This window comes from Mus caroli, unplaced genomic scaffold, assembly GCF_978045245.1.
Source record: "Mus caroli unplaced genomic scaffold, Mus_caroli_1 scaffold_6, whole genome shotgun sequence".
Lineage (NCBI taxonomy): Eukaryota > Metazoa > Chordata > Mammalia > Rodentia > Muridae > Mus > Mus caroli.
Window position 1 is genome coordinate 9732728 of NW_028227261.1, and position 16253 is coordinate 9748980.

A 16253-nucleotide genomic window follows, 5' to 3' on the forward strand; every position below is an offset into this window, starting at 1 on the left:
AGACTCAGTGCATGGCCAGCTTGGAGTTACTGAGCGACCTGGAAGAAAAGGCAGAGACTTCATCTCCCTGCCTGCACTCACTTCCCTTCACAGGAACCCTCGCAGCAGGACTGGCCAGAGATCTCTGTGGAAAACCTCTGGTACCCAGGCCCACATGTTTAGGTTTGTCTGGATAGGTTAAATGAGAAGAGAAGACCTAGCTTGAGTGTGGGCAGTCCTGGGCTGGGGCTCCAGGACGAACAAAAAGGAGAAAGTGGGCAGAGCAGCAGCATTCATCTTCTGGCTGTGGCTGTAATGTGATGTAACGTGCCTTTCTTTCCCTGAAATGATGGACTGTATTTTTTAAGGTATATGTGAGAATAACAGCAATAATCATAATATGAGAAAAATGCTTTTTCTTTAAAAGTTGTTTATCAGATATTTGGTCATAGAAATAGGAAAAGATACTATTGCAATATGAGTGATCCAAATTAACAAGTAGGCAGGCATGGTGGTACTCATTCTGTAATGCCAAAGAGTAGGAGGGTTAGGCAGGGGGATTGAAGGCTTAGAGCTAGTTTGTTCTCAATAGCAAGTTCTGAGCAGATCAGACTACATGGCAAGACGTTTTCTAATATAATTATAAGAACAAAAATCAGTCTTTTTTTATATTGGTGCGTGCTCTCTCTCTCTCTCTAATATTTACTATGACTAATATAGTTATATAATAATATACAATACATAATACATAATATATCATATACAACAGATAACATATAGCATATATACCATAATATATATGATATATAATATAAAATATATAACATGTAATATATAAAATAATATAATAATTAATATACTTGATAATATGATATAGAATGTAGAATAGAATATAAAATACAGTGTTACTAGTAAGAGTTACTATAACTAATATAATTATATTAATTACATATATATGTTATATTAGACAAAGGACACTACAGTGATAAATAACCTGAATGCATTTTTGTCTCTTTGAAATGCAATAGAAGTAGGTGTGAATATTCAGAGATTGGAAACTCATTTGTGAAACATAAACAGGGGTGTCACAGATATTACTAGATCCCCCATTCTGTACAGTTAGTATAGCTCACAGAATGCTAAGCCAGTGAGAGAGAGGTATGAAAAGAGGAAATTGAGTCAATCAAAGAAACAGATAAAAACAAAAGCAAAATTGAAATAAAGGAAGGGGGGCATGGAGAGAAACATTTATCACCAAGAAAACAGGATCGGAAGAAAAGAGGGATTCTGTTTGTTTCTTTTGAGATAGAGACTTTCACTGATCTGGAACTTGGTGTGTAGGTTAGGGGCTGATGAACAGGTGCCAAGGATCTGCCTGAGGTTGTTAATATGACCCCAGGCCCTCACGTTTATAAAGAAAGCACTTTACCAACTCCTCATCCCCCATCAAAAGAAGGGCCAAGGAGCATGCTCGGTGATATGGGGTGGGAATGAGGCAGTTATGGATATATGACTGAGTAATCTGACTTTATACTTTAAAGCACTATGTGCGTTACTCTTATGTAGACATGCCATCTCCTAAGAAGATAAGTTCCCATTGTCCTTTAAGACAGTAACAAGCAATTCCCACTTCCTGGCCCTGGCATTCCCCTGTACTGGGGCATATAATCTTCACAAGACCAAGAGCCTCTTCTCCCACTGGTGGACTACCAGGCCATCTTGAGGGAGTGTTAGATGAATAATTCCATTGACTGAAGCACTGTAGACTGTCAAGGCCATCAGGTTGGAGTGAGGAAGCCTGGTTCTGAAGCCAACAAAAAAGAGATCAGATGCTCCTCCTAGGTCTCTGTATCTTCATGCCTTGGTCTATTTCTCACTGTCCTGAGAAATCTGAGCTCAACATGAACAGCTCCTGGAACCACATAGCTGAAAACCTTGTGTCCTTCACTGTATGGCAACTTCTGACCAGCTACTAGTCTCAGATGCAATGAGAAGTCACTTTGTCTTTTATCTAGACTTGGTTTGGCCCTAAGTTGCTCCTGAGTCCTACTGACTTAGAGAAATACTTAAGGAAGAGAAAGAGGATTAAAAGTTCTTTCATCTGTATCGGAACCTTCAGAACAAGTGAGAGTCAGCAGAACCTTTGTGTGTGATAGGGTAGGCAATGAGGTTGCTAAGGCAGCTGCTTGAATGTGTGACCTGGTGTTTGTCTTATGCACGGAACACTCACTGAACAGTGCAGCTAGCCACAGGTGGACAAGCCAGGAGAGAACGAAAGACTTGGGGCTAGAAAGGAGAGGGACAGCATTCTAGAGTCAGGAGAGCTATGAGACTGTCTCCCCCTTCTCCCTGCCTGTGTTTGGCTGGGCTCTTCTTAGTCCTTCACATGCTCCATGATTTCTCAAATATGCTTCCATCATGCTGCAAATTTATTAATGCTTATTCTAATTATTATATTAATTAAATGAGGCCAGAGGTGGCCTGGGTCATAGTAGACTGTCCATCTCCTGATTATGCACTTCTAAGGGTGAAAATGTGTGGCAAAGAGGTGCTTTCCCCAAATCCAATTCAAAGTGTTATAAAAATGTAAGAAGTCAGCCAGCTAGCCAGCCAGTCAATTAGTCCTCTGAGGCTATGCTTCGATTGCTACAATACCATTCTGAAACAACCTCATACCTTCTCTACAGTCATGGGCAGAACTTTATGTCTTCTTTTTCTCTTTATGATGATCATTAGGAGTCTCCTAAAAACTAGCTCTGGATGTCCAGTGTGAAGAAGGGACAGGTGGGACAGCAGTTATCCTCATTTTTGCCACTGAACATCTGTGTGATGTCAACAAGTCACAAAGCCTTCCTAGGCTTTAACTTTCTCATTTGAAGAGTGAAGAGGAAGATGGATGGATGATTCTGTGCATCTCAGGAGCAGTACTCTCCTAGGCTCCTTGATGGCTTTGAGCAGACTTCTGCTGAGACCCAGCTCTGGGATGTCACCTAAATTGTGACCTTTCAGGACACTAGCACTGCAGCCAACCAACAGTGGATAGAGGGTGGGAAGAGGAGTCTACCCCACTAGGCTGCTGTTCTGCAACTCGCAGTTTTGAGATCCAGAGTGTGCATCAAGAGTTGTCTGAGCCATATGCTCCAAATGGTCTCAGCAAATTTGATCCCAGCACTAGGGCTTAAGAAGATGCTTCTATCAAGGCCAGGTCCAACCAGGGGTTTTAAAGCAGGGAGGGACCTGAGAGACAGACGTGTAAAGCAGGAGTTGGTGTCCCTGGGAGGACATTAGCAATCTGACCAGTTCCCAGACTGGAAGTGGTCACGTGGCTCTTGGCTTATTACCAAAGTCAGGAAGGACATTCTTTTCCATGAGGCAGAAGACTCCTGGGAGGTGGAGACTTTCAGAGGCAGCTCTTTCTTTGCTATTTGTGTGCATGATTTCTCTTTCAGAAATGCCAGGAGGCTTCATGTACGGCTTGGCTTGATAAGCCATGTTAGAATGAGAGGAATTAGAAACGCTCGCCATTGTCACTATGCCATCATTATTATGGTAATGCAATCAGTAAAATATATCTGCCTCTTGAGGTCTAGTGTAATTGGATTCTGCTGAATTGATGCAATTAAAAGAATTAGGGAGCCCATTAGGTGATTTATGTTTTCTATAAAAAATTTCTCTAGTCTAACACTCCACCTCCTGGAGAAACACTACATAGTATTTAAGACTCCAGATAGTTTAAAAACTAAGAAGACTGTCTAGCATCAACAAATCTGTAAAATTAAAAAAATAAATATCCATAAATGAGAGGAGAAATTCTTACTTTATAGTTGATTTAGTAGCATTTCCTTAATAGCATTAGCTTCAAAGACGTGTGTAGCATGAATGTGCCAAACATTACATAATTGCAAAGAAATTAGTCAGAAAAAAAAATGAATGCCTTTAGGTTTGTGTCTTTGACTTACAAACGAAAATTCAGAAGCTATTTACAGAGTTTGAAGCAATGATGTCTGGACCAGTGTCTAGTATATTTAATATTATTTCTTAGAATTTAAATTAACTTAAATAGCTATTGACTGAAGTCATCATACATAAGAAGCATTTTAGACAGTGACTGACATAAGCATCAATGAATTAATTTCTGTCCTGTTTTCCCTGAAGAGCTCAAGGCAAAACCCGTTTTGATGACTTGGGAATAAAAACAAATGTATGAGGGGAAAGGAAACTCAGAAGAGGAATAAAATCTAAAATCAGGTGGTGTGGCTTATGAAAACTGGTACTAGTAGATATACCATTTGTACTGGCTGGTTTTATGTGTCAACTTGACACAAGCTGAAGTTATCACAGAGAAAGGAGCTTCAGTTGAGGAAATGCCTCCATGAGATCCAGCTATGGGGCATTTTCTCAATTAGTGATCAAGAGGAAAGGCCCCTTGTGGGTGGTGCCATCTCTGGGTCTTAGGTTCTATAAGAGAGCAGGCTGAGCAAGCCAGGGGAAGCGAGTAAAGAACATCCCTCCATGGGCTCTGAATCAGCTCCTGCTTCCTGACCTGCTTGAGTTCCAGTCCTGATATCCTTTGGTGATGAACAGCAATGTGGAAAGTGTAAGCTGAATAAACCCTTTCTCCCCAACTTGCTTCTTGGTCATGATGTTTTGTTCAGGAATAGAAACCCTGACTAAGACAGAGTGTTTCAGTGTATCTCTTCCCACACATTGCTAAGGCCACAGAAGTTCTCAAGATGGATCAGTAGATGGCTATAAGGCAGACACTGAGTGGCTTTTGGAGCTCTACAGGGATCCTCTTGGCACAGTAAGGACTTTCTGCCTGAGAGAAAGTGTACTTCTGGGGTGATGAGTCTTGGAACTCACTTTCTGTGAGGAGGAATACTGTCTTTTCTTTCTATACTACCTTTTAGCTTTTCTTCCATCTTCCCTCAGGGAAGGCAGGGCTGTTCTAATCATTGAAGGGCAACTGTGTTATATCCTATGATAGGGGACAGCTGGAGGCACGTCTTTCTAGCACCTATGGGTGCAATTCCTATGCACAATTTTTTCTTTGTTGTTCGAAATGCTTCTAAAATCTGCCTTCCTCTTCTAAGTTCATGGCTCTTTCAGGGTTCTCATAGCCATCATGCCTCCCCGACTTCACTGGAACTGTATTCTGTTCTGGGGGAGATTCCCCACCCGCTGCCCTAACAGTAGGACTTGACTACAGCCCATTTCTCATGTTCTTCTTCCCCACCATGGAATGAGCACTGGATCCAAGCCAGGCTCAAATGGATTCTCTGGAGGGTTAAAATAAGAACCAAGAAAATAGGACCCCCTTTTTTTCTGGTAGAAAAATTGGAGAGGCATGAGTCCACGGCTCTACCGCCAACTCTAACCTATAATACATGAAAGATGGCACATGGGTTAACCTAGACCTCATTGAGAGGTACAACAGCAGAGAGATGAGGAAGGATAGAGTAGGTATGGCTAAGGAAAGTTGGGAAGAGAGAAAAAGAAAGGAGGGAGGAAAAAATAATTAGGGAGACCCAATGACATTTCGATAATTTTAATCTTCCTAAGTGTCTTAGTCAGTGTTCTATTGCTGTGAAGAAACACCAATATCATAACAATTCTTAAAAAGGAAAGCATTTAATTGTGGCTGGCTTACAGTTTTAGAGGTTTAGTTCATTGTCATCATGGCTAGGAAGCATGGTAGCCTGTGCAAAGACATTGTGGTACGGGAAAAATGAGAGTTCTATATTCAGATCCACAAGCATCGGGAAAATAGAGTCACTGGGCCTGGCTTGGGCTTCTGAAACTCTAAAGTCCACCCCTAGTGACACACTTCCTCCAGCAAGGCCATACCTCCGAATCTCTTTAAGTAGTGACACTCCCTAATGACCAAGCATTCAAATATTTGAGCCTTGTGGGGGCCATTCCTATTCAAATTACCATACAGTTTTGGTTTTTTCTCTTAAGTTCTATAATTCTACAATATAGTCTAGAAATCTCTATCCAGTGGATTAATTCTGAACTGAGTTTTCTTTTCATTTACAGTCTAAAGAACCTAGAACAAGAGAACTGAACTCTGCCTACCATTTCAGTATTCTGGTTTCCCTGTGTTTTCAGCTGCACAGACATGGCTGGCTCTCAGAGTCCCAGGAACCTCAGGTTCTTATGCTGCCTGAGACTGTCCCTTTTCAGGCTAATCTCTAATTCACTGTTGCAGTATTAGACTAACTATAAACGTAGTAGGAATTGGTTAGTCTTTGTACTGTTCTTATAGCTAGTTGTTTAGCTCTACAATTGCTAGGATCTTATAACAGAGAAGTGGCAAGATAAACCACTTTCTTTTTTAAATTGTTTATTTATTATTATTGTTGTTATTGATTTTTTTTTGTTTCTTCAAGACAGGGTTTCTCTGTGTAGCCTTGGCTATTCTGAGATTTGCTGCATATACCAGGTTGTCCTCAAACTCAAAAGGTCTGCTTGTCTCTGATTTGGGATTAAAGGTATGTGCTGCCATGTCCTGGCTGCTTTTTTTTTTGGGGGGGGGGTTGGTTTTGGTTTGTTTGTTGTTGTTTTGTTTGTTTTGTTTTTGTTTCTGTTTTTGTTTTGATTTTCAAGACAGGAGTTCTCTGTGTAGCCCTAGCTGTCCTGGAATTCACTCTGTAGAACAGGTTGGCCTTGAACTCAGAAATCCGCCTACCTCTGCCTCCCAAGTGCTGGGATTAAAGGTATGCGCCACCACTGCCCAGCTACGACTGTATTTTTATTTCATTCAGAGACAACAACATTTTAAGTTTCCACCAAGAATAGGCATGTAGCAATGTTTTAACTTTGCTTTTACAGTTTGGCTGACAATTGTTATTTTTGTTTTCTGATAATAGCCATTTTTATTTTATTATTATTTTTTTAATTAGGTATTTACTTCATTTACATTTCCAATGCTACCCCAAAAGTCCCCCAAACCGTTCCACCCCACTCCCACTTCTTGGCCCTAGTGTTCCCCTGTACTGAGGCATATAAAGTTTGCAAGACCAATGGGCCTCTCTTTCCACTGATGACTGACTAGGTCATCTTCTGATACATATGCAGCTGGAGACATGAGCTCCAGGGGGTACTGGTTAGATCATATTGTTGTTCCACCTATAGGGTTGCAGACCCCTTTAGCTCCTTGGGTACTTTCTCTAGCTCCTCCATTGGGGGCCCTGTGATCCATCCAATAGCTGACAGTGAGCATCCACTTCTGTGTTTGCTAGGCCCCGGCAAAGTCTCACAAGAGACAGCTATATCTGGGTCCTTTCAGCAAAATCTTGCTAGTATATGCAGTGGTGTCAGCGTTTGGAAGCTGATTATGGGATGGATACCCGGATATCCATCTCTATATGGTCCATCCTTTCGTCTAAGCTCTGAACTTTGTCTCTGTAACTCCTTCCATGGGTGTTTTGTTCCCAGTTCTAAGAAGGGGTGGATTGTCCACACTTTGGTCTTCGTTCTTCTTGAGTGTCATATGTTTCGCAAATTGTATGTTATATCTTGGGTATCCTAAGTTTCTGGGCTAATATCCACTTATCAGTGAGTACATATTGTGTGAGTTCTTTTGTGATTGGGTTACCTCACTCAGGATGATGCCCTCCAGGTCCATCCATTTGCCTAGGAATTTCATAATTCATTCTTTTTAATAGCTGAATAGTACTCCGTTGTGTAAATGTACCACATTTTCTGTATACATTCCTCTGTTGAGGGGCATCTGAGTTCTTTCCAGCTTCTGGCTATTACAAATAAGGCTGCTATGAACATAGTTGAGCATGTGTCCTTCTTACCGGTTGGAACATCTTCTGGATATATGCCCAGGAGAGGTATTGTGGGATCCTCCGGTAGTACTATGTCCAATTTTCTGAGGAACCGCCAGACTGATTTCCAGAGTGGTTGTCCAAGCTTGCAATTCCACCAAAAGTAGAGGAGTGTTCCTCTTTCTCCACATCCTCGCCAGCATCTGCTGTCACCTAAATTTTTGATCTTAGCCATTCGGGCTGGTGTGAGGTGGAATCTCAGGGTTGTTTTGATTTGCATTTCCCTGATGATTAAGGATGCTGAACATTTTTTCAGGTGCTTCTCACTGGCTGCTTACTTTAAAAATTATATATCTATGTATATATTTGAATGTGGGCTTGTGCACTTAAGTACCCAAGAAGGCCAAAAGAGAGCATTGAATCTCCTGGAGCTGTTTAGATGGTTGTGAGCCATGCCATGTGGTTGCTGTGGTTAAAACTCAGGTCCCCTGTAAGAGCAGCGAGTGATCTTAGCCACTGAGCCATTTCTCTAGTATATAAGCTAAGTCATTTTCTTTAACAAATGTGATGGATTGGGTAGTTTAAAATAAGAGAAAAATTAATTACATGTATTATGTATGTATGGTTACAGTTGGAGTCAGAGACAAGGGGCAGACGATGGCATCCTGTGGGCTGAGGGGCAGCAATAAACCATGATGGCAATAGAGGATCTGAGATGATGAGGACAGACACTTGAGCTGAGGAAGCAGTGCTATCCACTGTCTTCCTCCTCTCAAGGATGTAGGTAATGTGGGAAGATGGAGGGCTGACAGCAGATGCTTGTAGGTGATTCCCAGGGAAGTGTCTGAGAAACACGTTCGGCTACTTTCCCAAAGCTAAGTGTTTCCAAAGATGCTTGAAACAGTTGTGTAGAGAACAGGATGGACCAAACTAGGAGATGACTGAGCAACTGATGTCCCTTGTGATTCTCAGAGTGCCATGAGGTGAGCCCTCTGTGACATCACAGGGTAAATCCCTGCCTTAGTAATAGCAGAGTGCTTAGCCTGAGGATAACTCAGAGTCTAGCAAGGAGGGCTGGGATTCCCACTGAGCACGTGTGTCTGCCTAGACTTGGGCTGTTTTCTGGGATGGACTACCTGAAATTCATCACGTGAGTAGCTCACTCAGTGCGAGGCACTTCTTCACTGGGGTCTTAAGTGGGGGAGGCAGAAATAGGGAGAGGGACTTAAAGTGTTTCTGATTGAAGACAGCTCTAAGACTGTCTTCAAGAGAGCTAAGGGGAGCTAGAAACAGATCAGAAGTCTCACAGTAGTGGGAATGGCCACTCAAGACTGTAGGAAGAAGAACCCCTCACTCACCAGGAGGAGAGGCCTTGGAAAGAAGCCATATATATATATGGACATGGACTTGAGCCCCCAGCCTAGACCAGGAAGGAGGGAACAGTGCTTTTGCCACACCCATATTTGACCATCACACATAGCTTGTCCAGGGAAGGAGGCAGAGCATCCCTGACACTGGTATCTGATCTTCCCTGGTGACTTCAGTCCCTGGCAGTAGCAATCTTTGCATGTGTACTCAGAGAGCTGCCACAATATGAGTCAAACATCAATGCCAGTATCATGGGAAACGCCATGACAGCACCTTCCTCTCTCATTCTATACTTAAATACATGTTTTCATTTTGTAGGTGTGTTGTATACGTTTTTACGTATGTGCTCATGTCTGCAGGTCCACATCCATATGTGTGAAAGTGCATGAGGAGGACATGGAATGATGCCACATATCTTGCTACAAATAAGTATAAACAGTTGCTGTAAGTATCAGAAAGGTGTGTGTGTGTGTGTGTGTGTGTGTGTGTGTGTATGTGTGTGTGTGTGTGTGTCTGTGTGTCTGTGCATATGCGCATGCTAAAGAACTTGCCAAACAAGTACTCAGACAACACCTACAGCTCACCAGTTGTAGTTACACAAGTCAGGGTACTTTATGTTAAGAGAGAAAGCACGGTCGTTCCTCATGTTACATCTAGGCACATGGGAAGAAGCTGGAGAGAGGTATGGTCAGCCTCTGTTACCTCATATAGCCTGTTGCCATGGTTAAAGGCTGTGGTATTGGTGTGAGGGAGCTCAGAGATGGGATGGGATCTGGAAGGAACTGAAGGTTTGTTGGGCTGTATGTTGGGAGAAATATATACAGATCCCCATGATGAAGTCCTGACTAAACCTCATTGTGCTGTACTGGGAGATAGGAGTGAGGAAGTGTATGAAGCCTAATGTGGTCCTTGAAGTGACCTTTAGCAGGGCCTGTGCTAAAGCAGTAGAAACTGTTGCAGTATCAGCAGGGTGTGTGTGTGTGTGTGTGTGTGTGTGTGTGTGTGCATATGCACATGCTAAAGAACTTGCCAAACAAGTACTCAGGGAGACAACACCTACAACTCACCAGAAATAAGCCTAGGGAATGGTCACACCCAGCTTGTACCACATGAAAAGACTCTAGGTTCCAGACTAGTGCAGGATGAAGCTCGGATGTTGTGCCCTAAGCCATGGACAACTATCAGCTATGGCAGTCCATTGTGTCCAGGGTCCTACTCTAGGCTTCTGAAAGGACTTTGCTTCTTCACAGTAATAATCTTGTCTTGTATGTCCAGGGGTTGTCTCCAGCATGACCGAAAGCAGGTACTCAACAGGTGTGGGAACTAAAAGAGAGGCTGGGGAAGGGGGGGAGGGAGGATAGCCCACGTCCCGCCAGAGTTCTACCTATGCTCTGGGCAGGCAGACATGGGAGGGCTGCCAGACACTTTCCACTCGGCCCCAGGTGGGCATTTAAGCCACTGACCCCACTCAATAGGGGGTGGACAAGGGGCAGCCCCCAACAAGGGGCCCTGGAGTAACACCCTGTAGCCCCGGGGTTATGGGAGTGAGGGCTGAGGGAGAGAGGTTCCCACACAGGTGAGAGTCTGTGCAGCGGGCCTTGATGAGCAGAGACAGTCTATGGTTTAAGACCTTTATTATAGAAAGGCAAGGAGAAAGGATAGAAGGTAAAAGAGAGAGAGACCGGCCATGGTCAAGAGGAGACAAAGGGGGAAAGGGAGATAGAGAAGAAAGTCTAGAGAGTAAGAGGGAGAGAGACAAAGAGAGAGGAAAGAAGAGAGGAGAGTAAGGAGATTAAGAGCAAGAGGAGTCAGAGAGTGAGGAGGGGTCAAACAGCCCTTTTTATGGTATGCTGTTATCTTTACTGTTGCTAGGTAACTGGGGATGAGTCTAGCCTGAAGGTTAGAAGCTTGGAACATTGCCTATATGACTACTAACCATGCTTCTCCTGTGTGGGCTGAGGGGACGGTAACTTTGACATGAGCCAGAGTTCCAGGAGACATGAGAGAATTCCCTCCATCCCATGTAGGTGAATTATCACCACCGGGTCCCAGAGTTCAGACCTCAGCTTGACTGGAGACCAGACTGTTTGTGTATAGCCCATCGTCCCACAAACAGGATATATTATTCCAGCACTCTTCCTAACCCTACACACTATACATAATTATGTTTAAATTGTATGTTAGTGTGCATGGTCTGGAAGTGTATATACAGGAGTACATGTGCCTTCAGGTATAAAGGCATGCAGGAAAGAGCAGGAGCAAGGACCTGAATGGCAGTCACAAGGGCTCTGTGAAGTTCTTGAGGTGTTCCTTATTTGACACAACAGGAGTTCTGTTAAGCCAGAACAGCAGTAAATACAAGGGTGCCTGTCATGCTATATATAGTCTCAACGAGAAGACACCATACACGTGCCAGGAAGGGAGGCCTCTGGAAGAAACTGTCAAGTCAGTACCTGCTTTTAAGACTCAAAACTCACGCTCATAAGTGATCAACTACTTACATTGCCCCCTATGCCATTATTTCAGGGAACATATGTTACACAGGTCCATAAGGAAGTGCTTTCCAGGACCTTCTCTGTGTTTTCTTTCAAACATGTAAACCTTCCTAGAAATCTTTATTTTCAACTCATAGGCCATTTCCTGCATGGCCACAGACATTGATATCACATCCCTTCTTCATCTACTTAACATATTTATATTTATGTCTGTTAATGTATTTGTGAATGAGTCTGTGTGTGTGTGTGTGTGTGTGTGTGCGTGTGTGTAGGATCATATCAGTTGTTTCTTTAGTGACATTCTCAGAAGTCATCAACTATCATGATGAGGCCCAGGAGGGAAACTTCCTGAAATGCTGCTTTCTGGGAAATCCTATTACAAGCTGTGTTTAATGGTGGTGAAGAGACAGGCTAGAGGCCAAAATTTCAATCAATTTGATACCAGTCCAAAAGGCACCTGTGTACCTGGACACCCTTTGAGCTTTCCTAAACAGAGTGAGGCTTGGCCTCTGTGACCTCACAGAAGGGTTCACTGTCATGGTTATGGGTGTACCCTAGTTCTGAGGGCAGCAGAGTCCAATGCCTTAGGGGTTTCTGGACTGTTTAGATAGTTTACCTCATCTTGATTTAACTGGACACAATATATCTATCTAGAATATCATCTGTTTCTTCTAGATTGCTGCAGTGTTGTTGAGTATATGCTTTTCTAGTAAGATCAGATGACCCTGAGATTCTACCATACACCAATTAGAATTGCAAAGATCAAGAACTCAAGTGACAACACATGGTGACAAGGGTGTGGAGAAAGAGTTACACTCCACTATTGCTTCTGGGATTGCAAACTGGTACAACCACTCTGGAAATCAATCTGGCAGTACCTCAGAAAATTGGAAATAATTCTACATGAAGACCCAGATATTCCACTACTGGGCATATACACAAAAGAAGATACACAATAACACAAGGACACATGCTCCACTATGTCCATAACTGCCATATTTGTATTAGCCAAAATCTGGAAACAACCAGATGTTCTTCAACCAAGGAATGGATGTAGAAAAAATGTGGTTCAATAACACAATGGAATACTGCTCATCTATTAAAACTGAGAACATCATGAAATTTGCAGGCAAATGGAGAGAACTAGAAAATGTCATCCTGAGTGAGGAACCCAGGCTCAAAAGGACATACATGTTATGTCCTCATTGATAAGTAGTTATTTGGCAAAAAGATCAGAATACCATTATACACAACTCACAGACCACATAAAATTTAATTAGAAGGAATGCCAAATTGTGGATACTTCAATTCCACATAGAAGGAGAAACAAAATAATCCCAGGAGGCAGAAGAAGGGAGGGATGTGGATAAAAGAGGGAGAATCAGGGACAATCGGGGGCAGGATCAGGTATGTGGGGAGACAGGAGAGAAGGCCAGAGGGCCTGGAGTATTAATAGAAACATACAACAGTGTGGGAATGAAGAGCAGGGCAAATATCTAGATAGTCCCAGACAAGATGGATGTGGAAGTCTCCCAAACCTCATTGGGGATGACCTTAGCCGAAATGTTCAAGAGTGGGTAGACGGAACCTAAATAGAATATCTCCAGTAGAAAGCATGGCCCCTATTTGAGGCATGGGGGCACCCGACCATCTTCAAAATTTGGACCCAGAATTGTTCATATCTAATTGTATGTAGTGACAAAAGTGGAGCAGAGACTGAAGAAAATGCCATCCACTGCCTTGATCAATCCATCCTATGGGCAGGAAAAAAAAAAAAAAACACCTTGACACTATTACTGAAGCCATGTTGTGCTCAGAAAGAGCCTGACATGACTGTCCACTGACAGACTCTATCAGGAGCTTATTGACACTGTTGCAGATACGTAGAGGCAACCACTGAGCTGAAGTCCAGGAGTGTTTTGTTGTTTAAGCCATATTTATACAACCACAACTTAAAGACAGGTAAAACTGAAAAGAAATTGCTAAAATATTGCTTGAGATTCAATCAAAATTCAAATAGTCCTTAAGAGAATAATATTTAAAGACATCATGGGAATGCATAATCTCCAATAATCTTGACTAGGAAAGTGATACAATAGAAGAGTTAGAAACCATGGATGGATGTGAATAATACCAGCTTTGTTCCAACCACCAGGGAAATATAACCATGATAAAAAAAAAATGAAAAAAAAAAAAAAAAAAAAGACAAGTTCATCCTCTTAGAAATTACTCTGGAAATATCCACACAATAGGATAAATGAAAAATATCAGGACAAGTCAAGCATACACAGTCAGCAATTTACCAACACAGTTAAGAAATGCCCAGTAGAATTTGAGGGTCAGAGTTCTTATGAGCAGCAGAGAAAGTGGACTCAATCGTGGTGCAATGCCTTTCTGCCCACTAGCCTAGCAATTCCTTTGACCTGGGAGTTTCCATGACTTCTTGGTTGCAGTTCCTGCCACTGCTCTAGTGACTGAAAAAAATTCCTAAGGCCTAAACTGGCAACAGTGCAGATGAAGGGAATTTTTACATTGTTGTGAGACCCATGGCAGTGTGCTCTACTCCTAGTTCCACACCTTGCAGCTTGCAGACTCCTGACAAGGAGGGGATTCTGATCCCACTCCATTTCCTTCAGTCCCTCAGTTTCTCTGAGGAATCCTCCTGTTAAAAAAGCAGTTTCAATCAAGAAATGATTCTTCCCACCTACTCCTAATGTTTCCCATCCCCATGTTCTCCCACCAGTTGTCCTGCTGCTAAAGAGATATTTTCTTTCCATGCAAGGTACTGCCCTAGTCCTGCTGGGTTACTAAAATTGTAGCCACTGGAAGGTCTTCTGGGAATGTCCATTAGTCTTCTGTAGTGTGGCTCTAATTGTGTATCTTACAATGCTCATCCACAAATAGTGAATGTTTCCAAATTTGGTGAGCCTGTTTTCTTGGTCTTCAAACATGATATTATTAATTTCCCTAAGCCAATGACTTTCATCTTTTTCAATCTGCACATGTCTTCTACATAATTCCAACAGTGAGTCTACCTGAACCTATGTTGTACACCCTCACCATATTCTTGTTGTACCATAGACAAGAAGCAGGTGTATAAATGTTTATAGAATGAAGACAATCATATTGTATGAGGGGCAAAAGGTAAGTTGTGTATTTGCTGTGCACAATTTGGAACTTTACACTGACACTGGAAATATCTGAAGATTTGGGATAAGGATCTCTAAGGCATCAGGCAGTGGGGCCTAGAATCATGCAACATAAGAAACGGGAATATCCAGAGATTGTCCAGGTGGTTGTAATTTCCTGACTGTTAAGGGCTATTTCAGAAGCCTAAATTTAAATTGCCTGGTGTGTGAGCATCAGCATCCCTGATGCAGCACTTGATAGAAAATACCAATGATCATTTGAAAACAAGGGCCTCTAAAGTGTCTATTAGTAGTTTGATCCTACTAAGGAAGAGGTCAACAATTTCCAATACTAAGAATAACATATTGTTTTCACTAAGTTTCTCAAAAGTTGAGAATTTCCCTTATTTTTTTTAAATCAAGGAAAAATGTGTAGTGATATAGATTTGTTCAACAATTTCCACTACTGAGAATAACATAGTTATCACTAAGTTTCTCACAAGTTGAAATTTGTCCTTATTATGTTTAGATCAAGGAAAATGTGTAGTGATAATAGATTTGTTCATTTTAACATATGACATTTTCTTAGATCCTAATTTTCTGAGTCTTCCTGAATTTACTATAAATGTTCTAATAAAATGCTTTTGCTTGGCATAAATATTTTTCATCTTTTTTCAGTATTTCCAAATGTATTTCCTGGAGGTTTGGATTTCTAAACTGTGCATGAGATTTTACCTCATCTACCATACAAAGGGTACTTCTTTTAAGATTTACAGATTCATGCTATTTGTATGGATAAACTCACATATGAAATAAAAAGGAGATTAATACCTTAATAGTGAGTTGTTGTATTTTTCTCCAAAATGTACATTCTAAGGTGTGTAAAATGTGAGCATCTCCTAAATGATTTAGGACAAGAATGGAAATCTTAGTCAGTCCTTGAGGTAGAGTGGAGTATGAGGAACAATAGGACAGGACACCATAATGACTTGTTATACGTGTCCCTGGAGAGAGCTTTGGAGTTGTGCAGGGACATAGCACAGTCAGGATGGATATCCCTGAAAACTATGAAGCTATATTTTCATTTATTTTTGGTAGTATTTTATCTCATATTCCCTTGAGTCAAGAGAGAGAGAAAGAGAGAGAGAGAGAGAGAGAGAGAGAGAGAGAGTAGAGAGAGAGTGCAGACTTACTGTTGAGGTTCTAAATGCCTTTACATGTTTTTTGTTTCCTGTTTTGTTGTTTGGTTTTGTTTTTTTGTTGTTGTCTTTGATTGTTTGTTTGTTTTAATAAACCTAGTACTGATTGCGCAGTAAGCCTGGAATATTGCATAGAATCTTCCGTTTTAAGTTAACACAAATCATCATCTCTAATACACTGTTGTTAAATTTTCTAATGCTAAACACTTATATACAATTCATATTATTCATTTGTGGGTCAAGGTTGTTATTGACCAGCTGAAAATCACAAGTATTAAGTTTAAGTTACAGGTTTACAGAAAATAT

General features: G+C 41.7%; 1 protein-coding gene and 1 long non-coding RNA gene across 2 annotated transcripts in view; both read left to right on the forward strand.

The window, feature by feature from the left end:
* Nucleotides 1-16253, forward strand: part of LOC110287984 (uncharacterized) — a 517828-nt gene that overhangs the window by 225701 nt on the left and 275874 nt on the right. The window lies entirely within an intron of this gene.
* On the forward strand, nt 8818-12789 carry LOC147004082 (uncharacterized). The gene is made up of 3 exons (XR_015047286.1): nt 8818-8907; nt 9485-9569; nt 12296-12789. It is a non-coding gene; the product is annotated as an uncharacterized LOC147004082 (long non-coding RNA).